The 13,726-nt window shown below is 46.5% G+C and overlaps 1 long non-coding RNA gene across 1 annotated transcript; it reads right to left on the reverse strand.

Annotated features, from left to right (window-relative positions):
* Positions 1-283: 283 nt before the first annotated feature.
* LOC134516782 (uncharacterized) lies at positions 284-4,692 on the reverse strand. Its single transcript, XR_010071435.1, has 4 exons — positions 4,597-4,692; positions 4,398-4,466; positions 1,615-1,683; positions 284-325 (listed from the first exon to the last, which is right to left on the reverse strand). It is a non-coding gene; the product is annotated as an uncharacterized LOC134516782 (long non-coding RNA).
* Positions 4,693-13,726: the final 9,034 nt, after the last annotated feature.

Raw genomic sequence — 13,726 nt, forward strand, 5'->3', positions numbered from 1 at the left:
ACACCCCTGGAAATCTGCCAAGCACCGGAACAGGCTGTTAGCACACAGCTGGCCCGGGCAAGGCTTTCCCGGAGCATCCCGGCAGCTGGAGTGCCCCGGGGAATGGTCCCAAAAGCCTCTTCCCACCCCACCTGGTGGAGGTAGCGGAGTGCGCTTCTGTGCGGCCTGGACAGAAACAATCCATATTTCTGCCTTTGAACACAACTTCAAAAAACGTGTTTTTCCAAATAAAACTCACCGGTCCATATCCCCGTCTCTGTTGCAGGTTAGCGTGCTGGGAACGTCCCCCCGAGTGCCGTATCTCAAGCAGTTGTTATAAGTTAGCCTGCAAAAAGAGTAACATTTCTATGAAAATGCCAGTTCAGCATGGTCTTAATTTATTTATTTTGTACTTTAGGTAAGGAAATTTACTTAAAAGAAATCTTTCAGCTTTACTCCCGGTATATGGTGTGATGATTTCTCCATATTTAAACTTTCTGCAGCTTCTCATTCCCCACTGGCAGGGGCTGGTGGCTTCTCAAGTAACACGTGCTCCGGTTTGTTTTACCAGATTTTCACGCTTTCTGTGCAGGGAAACGATTGTTAGAGACTTCGCAAAGTGAAGCTCTTCAGTCTCCTCCCAACTTCACATAAACAAATAACGAATCCCATCTCTTTAGCTGGGGCGGTGGGGACTTTTTGTTAAACCTAAAAATGCTATCCCAAGGGATGGTCCTGTCCGGAAGCAGAGCTCCGCAGGGAAGTAATCCGTGCACGGAGCAATGGGCGGAAAGCAGCGCTTGTGTCGACCCACACCAGCACCACGCACGTTGGCGCGGGGGAAAACAGGGACTGGGACGAGGGGGACGACGGTGCTGCTCCTTCGGCTTTGGGATGCCGGGGGTAAGCACATATGCGATAGGTGGGAACTGAGTGAACCACCTCAAACTTTCCTAAAACTAGAGCTGGTGACTCACGCCTTATTCCTGTCAACGCCAGAAAACTAAAAATGCAGTAAAAGCATTGACTACTTGCACTGAATATTTATCTTTTCAAACATAAAGCACTACTGCCTGCATAACTCTATATGATAAGAGCTGGCTATAAAATATACAGGCAAAACTAATGATGATGCTTTCTTTTCTAAAAAGTGGATTTTCCCTTTCCTAGGGCACCGCCTGTCTTGCTGGAGGAGTTTTCCCCACCTGCCCATGCTTCGGCCGGTTGCCAAGTCCCCCCCGTGCTCTCCTCTCCCCGCTGCGATAAGAGGGCTGTTGACTTTTACATGTTAAAAAAGATGAATTATGAGTTGCTCCTAGACGAGCTACGTTGCTCAGGAAATCATGAGGTGGCGGCAGCCTGGCCAGCAGAGAAGAACAGCTGAGACCCATGGCAAGGGCAGTACTCAAAGACCGATGCAGTGGTTGGCATTTTTTACCTATAAAATGGAATCTAAAAGACTTCATGATAAATGGCAAGAAAAAATGAGAAGAGGGGTGTTGATAATGTGCTGGAGGATGTTGTCCAAGCAGGGCAGGACCTTTAGGGCCAATAAAACATCAAAGTGAAGAGTGTGCAGAAAGGGCTGTCCGGAGGTAGGGTGTGAGAAGTAAAAATTGGGATCGTCTCACTAACCTGAAGACGGATGGACCAGTACTTGAGTGGAGTGGAGGATTCCCAGACAGCCAACGCCTTCTTCCTTTTCTATAAACAGAATCACGGAATGGTTAGAGTTGGAAGGGACCTTAAAAGCCAACCAGTGGCACCTCCTGCCCTGGGCAGGGCCACCTCCCACCAGCCCAGGTTGCCCCAAGCCCCGTCCAACCTGGCCTTGAACCCCTCCAGGGATGTTAGTGGAAGCACAAAAAGTTGACCTGGGGGTAGCTTCCGCCGCTCGCTGGGAGGCGGAGGGGAACAAGCAAGAAATAGTTACATCTTGGTCCTAAGACTAAATGTCAAAGTCTGAGTTACAGATTGCTTGTGCATTCTTACTGCCGTTATTGCGAGTGTTTCGTAGCATTCAGGCATTTTACCCAGTTAGGGGTCAGCTCCACAGCCAGGGTGAAGCCCGATGTTTATCCGCCAAACTTTACATTTAAAATTCAAAGAAGAAAACATCCCAGCCCGTGGAGAAGCATTTCTGCTGTTCACAAGACGGTGTCTGGTGCCTTGAGTGGCGCTGACTGCCCTGGGGGCACCTTCTACCCCCAAGGGGCTTCTCTGTCCCGCGGCCGCTCCGGCCGGGCTCCTGCTCCCGGCCCTGCTGCGCAGCCGGGTTAATGCCGGCGCTTCCAGCTGTGGCCTCAGGCTCTTAAACACAGACAATATGGCAAAAATTAATGTTTTAATTGTAATTTACTCCCGTGCTTTTCTTGAACCAGGCGAAGTTTAGCTCACGGGACAGAGCTGGTGGACAAAACAACAGATCTCAGGAACCAATACGCAATACCACTTTTAAGGCATGTTATAATAAACCAGGATGATTTTTTTAAAAACTGTTTTAGTCACGTTAGTGGATGCCGTAGCTTGACTAACTGTGCATTTTAAACACTTTGCTTTTTTTTTTTTAATTGAAATACACCCTCAGTACTTTTAAATATACGCAACAATTTAACCTAAACAGTGCAAGGTATTTACCATTGGAGGAATCTTTTCCCCCTTAAAAGTGTGAACTAAGTGTCTTTGGTGGCTGAGTCTGAAAAAATGGAAACATCGTACCTCATCACAGCCACTGGTTCAGTAATTAACTAACTAATTGCCTCAGATAAAATGCAAGAAAAAAAATCTAATTATTTTCATGTCAGCCACCAGTAATTTTAGAACTATTTCTCCATAAAGAATTAAAAAAAAAAAAAAAAAAAAAAAGAATTAAAAAAGCCCTGAATTGCACACAGGAATTGCTCTACACTGGCTCAGACTTCACAGCAAACAGACTAAATTCTCCAGGGATTAAACATCAGTTTAACTATAAATCTAGTGCAATGACCGGAGACTGCTTGGCCAGAGGTACAAATAAGGCTTCGCTCTATGCAATGCATTTCGTGTTCTGCTTGTCTACTGAGGCTCTGCCAGAAAAAAAAAGGAAAGAAAAAAGAAAAGGAAGAAAGGCACAAGTGAGATTGCCCGTATTTCATCAGTCCCTCCTCTTACAAACTAACCAGGCTGGGAAAACCCCGGTTCCAGTTTGAAAAGGAATTATGCACAAAGGCAAGAAGCCAGCAAAAGCTCTTCCATGCTCAGCTCAATAACACATATAAAAAAAAAAATATCGATATGTACTTGGAAAATAAATAATTTATCCACCCCCCTTCCTGCTGTTATCTCAGTTATACCGCGCGGGTTTCTATCGAGGCATGAATTATCCATTCGTGCGAAAACATGTTTTAATTCTGTTTCTTTTATCTGAATTCTAATCCAGTTCCTATTGAGCATCAGTATATGCAAACATTAAATAACGATAATGGTGGATCCATTTAGAAAGCGTGTGTAAAACTGTTCATGTGGGAAGCCTAAATTTTACATCCTTCCAATGGACAGAAAGAAAAACTTCTACCAATACCCTGCCAGATCCACGAGACAGCAAACATCTCTCATAGCACGTACAACAAGAAATCCAAAACACTGGCGTAGTGGCTAAAGCACTTATAATTGAGAAAATCCATGAGCTACTTCAAGACGATTTGTGAACAAAAGAATCCAGAAAAGCTAACTAAGGATTTTGCATTAAATGATTCACCCCTCTGTAATCCACCCGGTTTTCTCAGCTGGGTTCTTCTGTCTCTTCAACTGTGCCTGTGGCTGGTTCAACCGATTTCAATACAGTATTTCCACACTCAAATATCAGCCAATTCTCATGGAAAATAACCTTATTTTTCCACGTCTCACGAAATTTTCTCCACCTTCTGCTGTGGATTTGAAAAGGGCACAGCGTTGCCCCTGTCGCACAAGCGTGGCCACAGCAGTGTCCCACAGCTCAGGCTTTGGGGCCGCTAAATTCTCTCTCCCCCATGTATGTCGGTTGCTCTCCTGTGGCTACCTCTCCCAGCAAATGCATTTTAGTATTAATGCATGGTAATACATAACAGATTAAATTTTAAACTCAACAAAATTACAGGTATGTGACCTGTGATATGTTAATATTCATCTTTCTAGAATAGCCTTCCTTTTTTTTTTCCAAAGGCAAATGCTACTCCATAAAGATGCTTCTTAGGGTATTTTCATTATCTTGTACAAAAAATTAGTTAAATCTCGATCCAGCAAATGTTCGAGGCCAATACAAAAATAGACTGTCATAAAAATCTGAGATGCTTCTTGCCATGGGTTCATTCCCTTGTGCACCGCGGCGAGGTCTCTCCCCCCTGTTCATCTCCACGTCCCCTGACCGCAGCTCCCACAGTCTGCAGCGGGGCCATTCTTACCTTCTTTCTTACCACCGTTATTTTTCCTCGTCCAATAATATCCGTGGCTCCAACCGCCCATACAAAAATCTAGAAAATATGGATATCCCATATAGAAAATGAATAGTGGCGCACAAAACGGGGCTCCTGCGTTTGCCAGCTGAAGGCCAGCAGTGAGGGCCAGTGGAGGAGGAAGATGCTGGGACATCCCATGGCTCACCTTCCCCCGAGCTGTGTCCCGAGCTCGGTGCCCAGGACAGCACAACCAGCAGGGCACAAGACCGAGAACCTGTTCTGCTGCGGCGGCCAGAGCAAAACAGGAGTTGGAGACGGCAGGAGAACATCGAGGCACGAATTTGCTTGACACAACACTTAAACCTGAGTAGGGGTTGTGCTGGACGGACGTTAAACGATAAGGATAGCTGTGGATAGATAAAGAAATCCATTACCAAAGTGAGAGGAGGTGAACTTTGAAAGTACAAATCAATCATCTTGTGTTTTGACTGTTTCATCTTTTTTTCTAAAAGCAGGCAGCGGATGACTTGTTTGAAGCAGACAATGGTACTGTAATTTCTTTAGCTATATATATAATGGCATCATGAATATGCATCTTTGGAGATTAAAGAAAACCTTTTCTCAGGCTTTGACATACAAACCACTCTGAATTTGATTATTTAAATCATACTAAATTATCAATGCAATTATCGCACAGACAAAACAAGTAGATTATTATTCTGTGCAATTCTCATTGACGTGAAAAGGAGAGAAACAAAAAGAAAGGGAAAACCATCCTAACCTTCAAAAATGAGCTCCCAATCCATCTCCTCTTCTCCTTTCTTGCAAGGTGAAAACTCTTTTGTTCCCCAGCTCCCTGTTTTTTATTTCTTCCATAAACATCTCCATTTTTCCCGTATTTATAAACTAAAGATGTTAACTTAAAGTAACACAGCAGCGTAATATGTGTGAATGCTACTTACGAGATGGCTCGTTGTGTCCCAGCAGTGCCACCCGGTACCAGCACCCACGCCGTGCTGCCTGGCAGGGGTCACCCGCCCATGGCCGCGGCTCTCGCCGCAGAAACCACGCTCCATCCACCATGGGCCTGCCGCTGCTCGGTGGGATTGTCAACGAGCTGGGAAAATGCAGAGGCGGGGACCATCCTCTTCCTCGCCCTCCTCAGCTCCCAGTAGCCGCCGTGGTGAGACAGAGCAGGGGCAGAGCCGTGCCCAGCGCGGTGCTCACGTGCACGGGGTGTTTTGAAGCTGAGCATTTTTCGTCTCTAGGAGGGCAATAATATCTGCCCACGGGGATGCTGGTGGGGTTCATCTTTCCCCTTTAAAACTTCACGAGCGTTAGAAACTGACTCTCTTCAGGGACGCTGGTTTTACCATCCTGCCGCCTCCAGCATCTCCACTGCTTGTGGTGAAGCCCAAACAACACAAGTGAGATGCTCAGCAAGACATTCTCCATGAAGACATCAGTTTACAACCTTACAACACGCAGCGCCTATTCCTTCACCCCAAATGTTAGCCCAAACCAGAGAAGATTTCAGCTCTGTTGTGTCTGTGCTCCTTTCTCAGCAGTGAGAGCAGGAGAAGGAGAGAGAAGTGGAGCCGTGGGTTTTGAGATGTGAAGCCAGCTGTCTCGTTGAAGGTGAGTTATCTCAAATTCTACTGGCACGAGCAGGAAGTATTTTTCTGTTGTGTCAGGGACATCAAGAGCATATAGATATCAATCACTTTTAACGTTTCTGTAGATCCTAATCTAAACTAACCTAGTGTAAAGGAACATTAAAGAATGCTCTTCAAAATGTTATACGTACGGTGGGAGATAAAACCTGTCAGGATACACTCTGGGTTACCATTAACTGTGATGCAGAACGCAGGATGTTGTCGTTGCTCATCTCCCACTCCACTTTACGGCGTTTGCGCGGACCATGTGAAAGCTCAGAGGGACACATTTTAATTTGAGCTTTATGATGTGTGAGGTTGAAACCTCATAACGTTAAAAAAGGGTGTCATAAATAAGGACAGCTGTCCGGTGCATATGAAAAAGCCCGTGGCAATCCATGCAATCCTCCTGGGACAGCTGAAGGTGAACAAACACAACATAAAGTTTGCCAAGCTCCCCCAGCGCATTTCCAAAGCCGTCTCGGTTATTATGTTTGAGCTCTCAAGCCAGTTGAGCTCACCACCCACTCATGCTGGTGGCCAGGATCCAGCTTATCTCTGAAGACGGTGCAGACCTGCAAACAGGGGTGGGGGAAATATTTTGACCATGGTGTTTTGTCTGAAATTGTCATGGCTGATTTGGCCTCAAAAGCTGTTTTCTATAACCTTTGGCACTTCAACCAAACCCAAGCCCGGCCTATGGGTCAGCATGGAAATGGAAATTGATGGGTTGTGTTGGCTAGAAATTGGCCATTACTGACCCACTGGCAGAATGGGAATGAAACCGTCCAGTTTCACCCATGTCTAACAGGCAACTGTCAGTTTATTATAAAATACTTTCTTTAATAGATCTGCAGGGTTCAAAAGAAAAACGCCAAACATATTCATCCTAAAGAGTATGCCTTTATGTAACATGTATTGATTACACCGACAATAGCGTAGGAAGCGCTGAGCACAGTCAGGGTAAGGCACAGTGCAAGTGACTTTTCCCATGGAACAAAGTGAAAGTCAGTTTATTGCACTGTTCTGATCTCAGTGGGAAACAATTTCAAGCTCTGGCTTTGCAGGTTTGCCGTGAACGTGCTCTTGCCCTTGACTCCAGGAGCGGAGGAAAGGTTTCTGCAGCAGCCCGTGCTCCGGGGCCGTCCCGCGGCACGAGAAAACCCCATTGCACTTGTGCCAGGGCTGTGTCCTGTTGCACACTGACTCCGCTGTAATGCGCCTCTAGAAAGGGGCGAGAAGCTGAAACCCCCTGAAAATGAGCAAACCTGAGCTGGCAGACTGTGAGGCCATCTAACCCTCGGGTTAATCTCGCTACTACTGCCTGAAAGGAGGGGGTAGAGAGGTGGGGGTCGGACTCTTCTCCCAAGGAACAGGTGATAGGATGAGAGGAAACAGCCTCAAGTTGTGCCAGGGCAGGTTTAGGATGGATATTAGGGAAAATTTCTTCACGGAAAGGGTTGTCAAGCAGTGGAAGAGGCTGCCCAGGGCAGTGGTGGAGTCGCCATCCCTGGAGGGATTTAACAGCCGGGCAGACGTGGTGCTGAGGGATGTGGGTCAGTGGTGGGTTTGTCAGAGTTGGGTTGATGGTTGGACTTGGTGATCTGAAAGGTCCCTTCCAACCTGGGCAATTCTGTGATTCCATCATTTTAATGCCACCATCGTCAGAAATCAAGCAAGCCCTGGTCCCCGGGACGGGATGAAGTGCCTGACCACACTGGGAGGTGCACAGGGCAAGGATGAGCAACTGGCCAAAACGCATCATTTTCATCTCAAATGATGAAATAAATTTCAGGGCGTATAATTTTTTCATCTCATGCCTACATTACATTCATCTCTGAGTTAAGTGCCATTGCCTCTTCTAACAGTCTTTGCAGGTGTTAAACGCCTGATGACAGGCAGGGAGAGCAGAGCAGGGCCTGAGCTCCATGGACCCTCTGGGCCACCCTGCACCCCAGAGCTGGACCACGTGCTGCCTGTGTCACTCCTGGCAGATGGGTGCCCAATTTGGTTTTTAGAACCCCGTCCACAGCCGTTCCCCACCGCCTCAGCCCTGCCCAGCTCTCCTTCCCAGCGCTTGCCTGCGCTTCCTCTAGAGATGCTTTTCTTCCAGAATCCAACCTCTTTTCCTCTATTGTAAGCTGTACCCAGTCCGTTTGCATTTTGACTAGGGTGTCCAAAACTCCTGGTCCATTGTTGAAACACTAATGAAATCTTTGTGTGTACTCACGGAATGTAAAAAGAGTATAAAGCTCTGTTTATTACATCTACTATAACAATTCTCCTTTCCATGAGTGAACTTCATGTTTCACAGAATCACAGAATCTTCATGGTTGGAAAGGAACCTTAAGATCATCAAGTCCAACCAAACACCCTACAGCCTCTGCCACTAGAGCACGCCCTGAAGTGCCACATCTAGACGTTTCTGCCAAGCAAAAGATGTTTCGCGATATTTGCCGAGAATGAGGGAAAGAGAGGTGTCCCGCGCAGCACCCTGACGGCAGGTTTTAGCGCAGAGAGGTGTTTGTGAGCCTTGCCTCCTCCTGCGAGTTGCCGGGGATGCCATACTAACAGCGTGGAGGCGTTTGCAGTCACCTTCCCCTTTTCCAGTGCTTTGACAGAACATTGATGGGGTGTCAAGGCCAGAAACCGCTGCCACCCTCACCAGGACACAGGCTGCAGTCAAAGAAATCTCATCACATCACTTCACCATCGCGATGTGTCCTTCGGTGGAGGAGTCCCAGGGGGGACCGAAGCAGGGCAGCACTGTTCCTCGGGCAAGTTTCTGGTGCTCTGGAATTAACGGGTGGCCCCAGGGACAGGGTGATGAACCACAGGCAGGAGGCACCTGAGCAAGGGCTGGTGCTCCAGGAGCAGGTTGGAAGCTCCCCGTGAAAGCCCAGCGTGCCCGGGCAGGGCTTGTGAAGGCACACAGCAGGCTACAGGGATTTTGGCTGCTATTCACAACACATGCGCAAGGCAAACACGGTCCAAACCCAGGTGTGAAGAATATTAACCCTGGGAGGGACCTCGCACCCACGCTGTGAAAGGACCAGCCCGTGGTGGTGGCTTAATGCCCCTTGGTAGGAGATGCAAATGATGACAAAGTATCCTGGGGACCGAAACACTCCCGTGATGCCCAGCTCTCCCTGTGCTGCCAAGGGCAAGGCTCACTCCAAAACACGGGAGAATGCCCTAAATTAGGTCAGTGTTTCCCAAATATTTCATAGATAATTAAAAATATTAAGCCTTTCTATATATATCTTGATATTGTGACCAATGCGCAGGACACATGCTGTGTAACGCTGTACGTATCTAATGGACACACAGAGCTGCATATAAATGAGTTGGAACAAACCTTTCTAAATTCTTCCAAAACTGTTTTCCCAGCGCCAGTAGCTGACTATCCCCGCAACTGGGAATGAACGCCTGCCAGCCTGGCAGATAAACCGCCTTCGTTACAATGCAAAGGTCATGAGCTCAAATTCTCCGAAGCTGATATTGCTACTAAAATGTCTATTAACTTTTCCTTACATCAAAGCCATTGTAACTGAACTTATTCTCATCACTTGCCTAAAGCAAAAAAAAAACCAAGCTGCCAAACAGCTGCAGCAGCTTTTTTTCTTAATGTGGAAACAACACTAACCAAAAATAAGGAACAGAAAAAAACCCCACAACAATAGCTATGGCGAGCTTATTAACAAGTTCATTAGCAAATTCATTTCACTGATTAAACTCAATAACGTGCATTCAACAGAAACTGAGAGATAATAGTGAAAACCGATCGTTGCAAGCACATGGCTTTACACACGGCAGTTTATAGACGATGGCGCTGATGCACGGGCCACGTTCATGAAAGCCAACGGGCCGTTCCCTCCGCTGCTTCTGTCACCAGAGCGAGCGCTTCACCGGGACAGTGGGTTTACCATTTACACCTCAGCGTTAGGAAATCGCAGGCGCGATTTCATATATCTAGAGTCCCACACAAAACACACAGAAGTCCAGCAAAGGTCTGGAGTACGCGCCTGGAGACACGTGGCCCCTGTTGCTCATTTTTCGTACGGCTGCATAAGAGCAAACGGGACCCGGGTGTTTAATTTCTTGCGGTTTTGGATTATGTTATTACCTTTATTTCAAATGAAGAAGAGGTTAGCTGGTAGCTCTGTCCAAAAAAACAAAAACCAGTAAGTTTTTATAAGGACTGCTGCTGCTTTCTCCTATGCACCGATGGTCAAATAGCTTTTTATACGTGACAACTCTTCACCTTTCTGACACTTTCCTGTTTTGTTTTGGTTTTTGGTTTGTTGGGGTTTTTTTTGTTCCTGAATGCCACTGATATCAGGGAAATAAACCCAGGCTGAACTAGGTGTGACTGTGGTAATCTTGTTTTTTACCAATATTACCAATTATTAATATTACCAATATTAATAATCATTGGCATTGCTTACCTCCTCTTCCATGTCTCCTACATGTTAGAGTTAATCCTCAGCACAAGGGTTGATCAGGGCTCCCGGAGAAGCTGGAACGAGCAAACGTGGTATGTTACCAGTCCAGCTTTGCTCTTACGTGTCGGGTATCTCCAAAACCCAGCATCACCGCAAGATGCTCCATCTCCCGCTCTGGCAGGTTCCTCCTGGCCAGGTCCTCAGCACGTGGCGGAGCAGCTTCTGCTCCAGGCACCGACAGCAATTCCGCTGCCCAAACAACATGGCCCAAAGCTTTATCCCACCCACTGTGCTGATGGCAGATGAGGAATTTCAACCCCCGGCGGTGTTCGGCATTAGGAAAGTGTTGTCCCAGGTACCTTCAGTCCACCAGGAAAAATGGTGCTGCTCCGCGTTAGGTTCTGTACGTGGTTTTGTAGCCTATAGCTTGTTCGTAAACTCTTCATTTCAGCTGCCTTTGGTCTCTAATTGGCTATTTCTGTCTCTTCCCATGATTAGATGTTAAGCAACTTATTGTGAAAGTAAAGGACTAATAAATGCCCTCGTTTCAAGCACACTTCCGTAGTTCAAGCCATGTTAAAAATGAAAACACTTCAGGTCACCAGCCTGAGCATTTAGAGTCATGTCCACTTAAAGTGCTTGAATGGCCTGTTAATGTATCGCTGCAAGTACATCTACAGCATTATATATAATAAAATTAAATTAATTCCCAGTGCATTAAGATATAAGTATTTTTTCACGTTTACCTTAAAAAGATTATACATTTATAATAATTGTCACTCCACATGCAGATGTGACATTCTTTTCAGAGCTTCCCAATGAAAAAAAAAACAAAAAAACCACATTTGACAAACATTTTAGTTGTTGTCAATACATCCCCGAGCCGAGTAGCTGTGGCATGCAGGTCCCAGTCTTGGTGTTTGAGAGAGGGGAGACGCCGCGGCAGTGGCCGATTAAATTGCTTGGCAATTTCGGTCACGAAGACCAGTGGCAGAGCACAGTTCTGATGGAAACGCCTGGTTTGATATTCTCAAGGTGCCAAAGCCGGCACAGGCACAGGACCCCCCCTCTGCCCCAAACCCCCCTGGGGTGTCTCCAGCAGCTCTCCCCAAGCCCCCGCTGGAAAACCAGCCAGACAGAGGGACACACGCCTGCATTCACAATCCTCTCTATAAATGTGACATAGGGTAGAGAATGCTGATATTAAATCAGACGGGAGTGCCGACGTTTTCTGCACATAATTTCTGTAGTACTGTGAAGTTTTCCAGACGACGCCTTGCAATGAACTTATTATTGACGTTATTACGAGTGTGCTCTGCTTCATTCAGGGAATGTCTTCAAACATATTTGAGGTTGAGTTCCTTTAGCAATTTCAGCCCTAACAGTCTTTACCAGTGAACCGTGCGCTGTAAATAAGATGGGAAAAAAAACCCCATTTCTCAAAATGATAACGTCTGGACTTCTCCCTGGCTGAAATTCTAACAGTAATAAGCATATTTGCATTATATCAGCAGCCTCGCACTGCAGCTATCTGCTCAGTAAAGTTCCAATATTTACAGTGCACACGGCACTGTCTGTTGTTAAACTCATGAACAAACTCAATGACCCAAAAAAATGGGAAATGTATGAACTGGAATAAAAAGAGGGTGGAAATAGCGCGTACTATGTTATCCCAGGCAGCAGAATCAAAATACAAGCAGTACCACAATCTCTACTGAAATGAATGTCAACGTGCCCCTGACTCCCACCAGACTTTTCCCCAACACACGCTATTTTCTATCCGCAGCCTCTATAACTTTTTCCTAAAGTTTCCTCCTCTTTGAGATTGCGGCAAAGGTGACCACAGTGTGGCTGCTCATCAGGCTCGCCTTGCACAGAGAGGTCTCCCGGCACTGGCTGCTCTTTGCCTGATGACTCCCCCGGAGATGAAGGTCTCTCAGGGTCACACCACGCAAGAAAAGGATGGCCCACATGGTGTAAGTGTCACGGAGGAGGTGGTTACATTTGACACCAGTGTTCAAGCAAGAAACCGTGACCTTGGGAAAAAAATTAGAGGCCAGCTCCTTGGGCTTTTTCGTTTAACCTGACTCACTTTTCCTCCCTCAGCCTCCTCCCGATCCGTGTTTGGGATGAGGGCTGGGACAGGGAAGGTGGTACGTTTGCCATACGTTGCCCAGCTCACTTCCCCTTTGACCTGGGCACAGCAGCCTGCGCGCCGTTTTACCAATATGTAAGGTTTGTTTTTACAAAGTAATGAAACATGAAGGTTTCCAGAGAGTACAAAAATGCTTTGTTTGCTGGGACAAGACCAGAGAAAAGGGGGCTGAGGGGAGACCTTCTCACTCTCTACAGCTCCCTGAAAGGAGGGGGCAGCCAGGGGGGGTCGGGCTCTTCTCCCAAGGAACAGGCCATGGGACAAGGGGAAATGGCCTCCAGTTGTGCCAGGGGAGGTTTAGGATGGATATTGGGAACAATTTCTTCATGGAAAGGGTTGTCAAGCGTTGGAAGAGGCTGCCCAGGGCAGTGGTGGAGTCGCCATCCCTGGAGGGATTTAACAGCCGGGCAGACGTGGGGCTGAGGGACGTGGGGTAGTGGTAACTTGGCAGTGCTGGGGTAACGGCTGGACTTGATGATCTTAAAGATCTCTTCCAACCAAAACAATTCTACTATTCTAACCTGTTTTTCAGAGGGGGAAAAGCAGTACGGCAGCGTCCCCGCAAGGCTGCGGGGCTGGCCGGGATGTGTGGGATCCCCGGGTGGTGTCCAGGGAGCGGAAAAATCATGTCAAGGAGAGGAGATGAGGCTTCAGTCTTAGAGACAGGGAGACAAATCGGAGCAGGTGAGTCCAGACACCTCAAAAGTATTTTCTTTGTTTCTCATTAAGGGATTATTTGTTCCCCCCATGCATATGAGTTTTGTTAGAGGATGAAATATCTTATTGAATTAAATCAAGAAAAGGGGTATTTTTAATTTAGAAGTTTTGTTTTCCACTCTCTCTAGAAAATGTCTATTCTTCAAACCTATAAATGTTTCCTTAGGTAATACTGGTGTACATAACAATATACCATAACAGTTCCCAATGCCTTTATGAGAAGATGCTTTTATATTGACGGATATTTCAGTTCACCAAGCAGAATATTACAGTCTATAGAGCTTTGATAGAAGAAGGAGCAATGAAGCTATAGAAGAAATATATTAAGTTCTCGCAAGCAAATGACAAAACTGTAGAAAATTA

This window comes from Chroicocephalus ridibundus, chromosome 6, assembly GCF_963924245.1.
Source record: "Chroicocephalus ridibundus chromosome 6, bChrRid1.1, whole genome shotgun sequence".
Classification (NCBI taxonomy): Eukaryota; Metazoa; Chordata; class Aves; order Charadriiformes; family Laridae; genus Chroicocephalus; species Chroicocephalus ridibundus.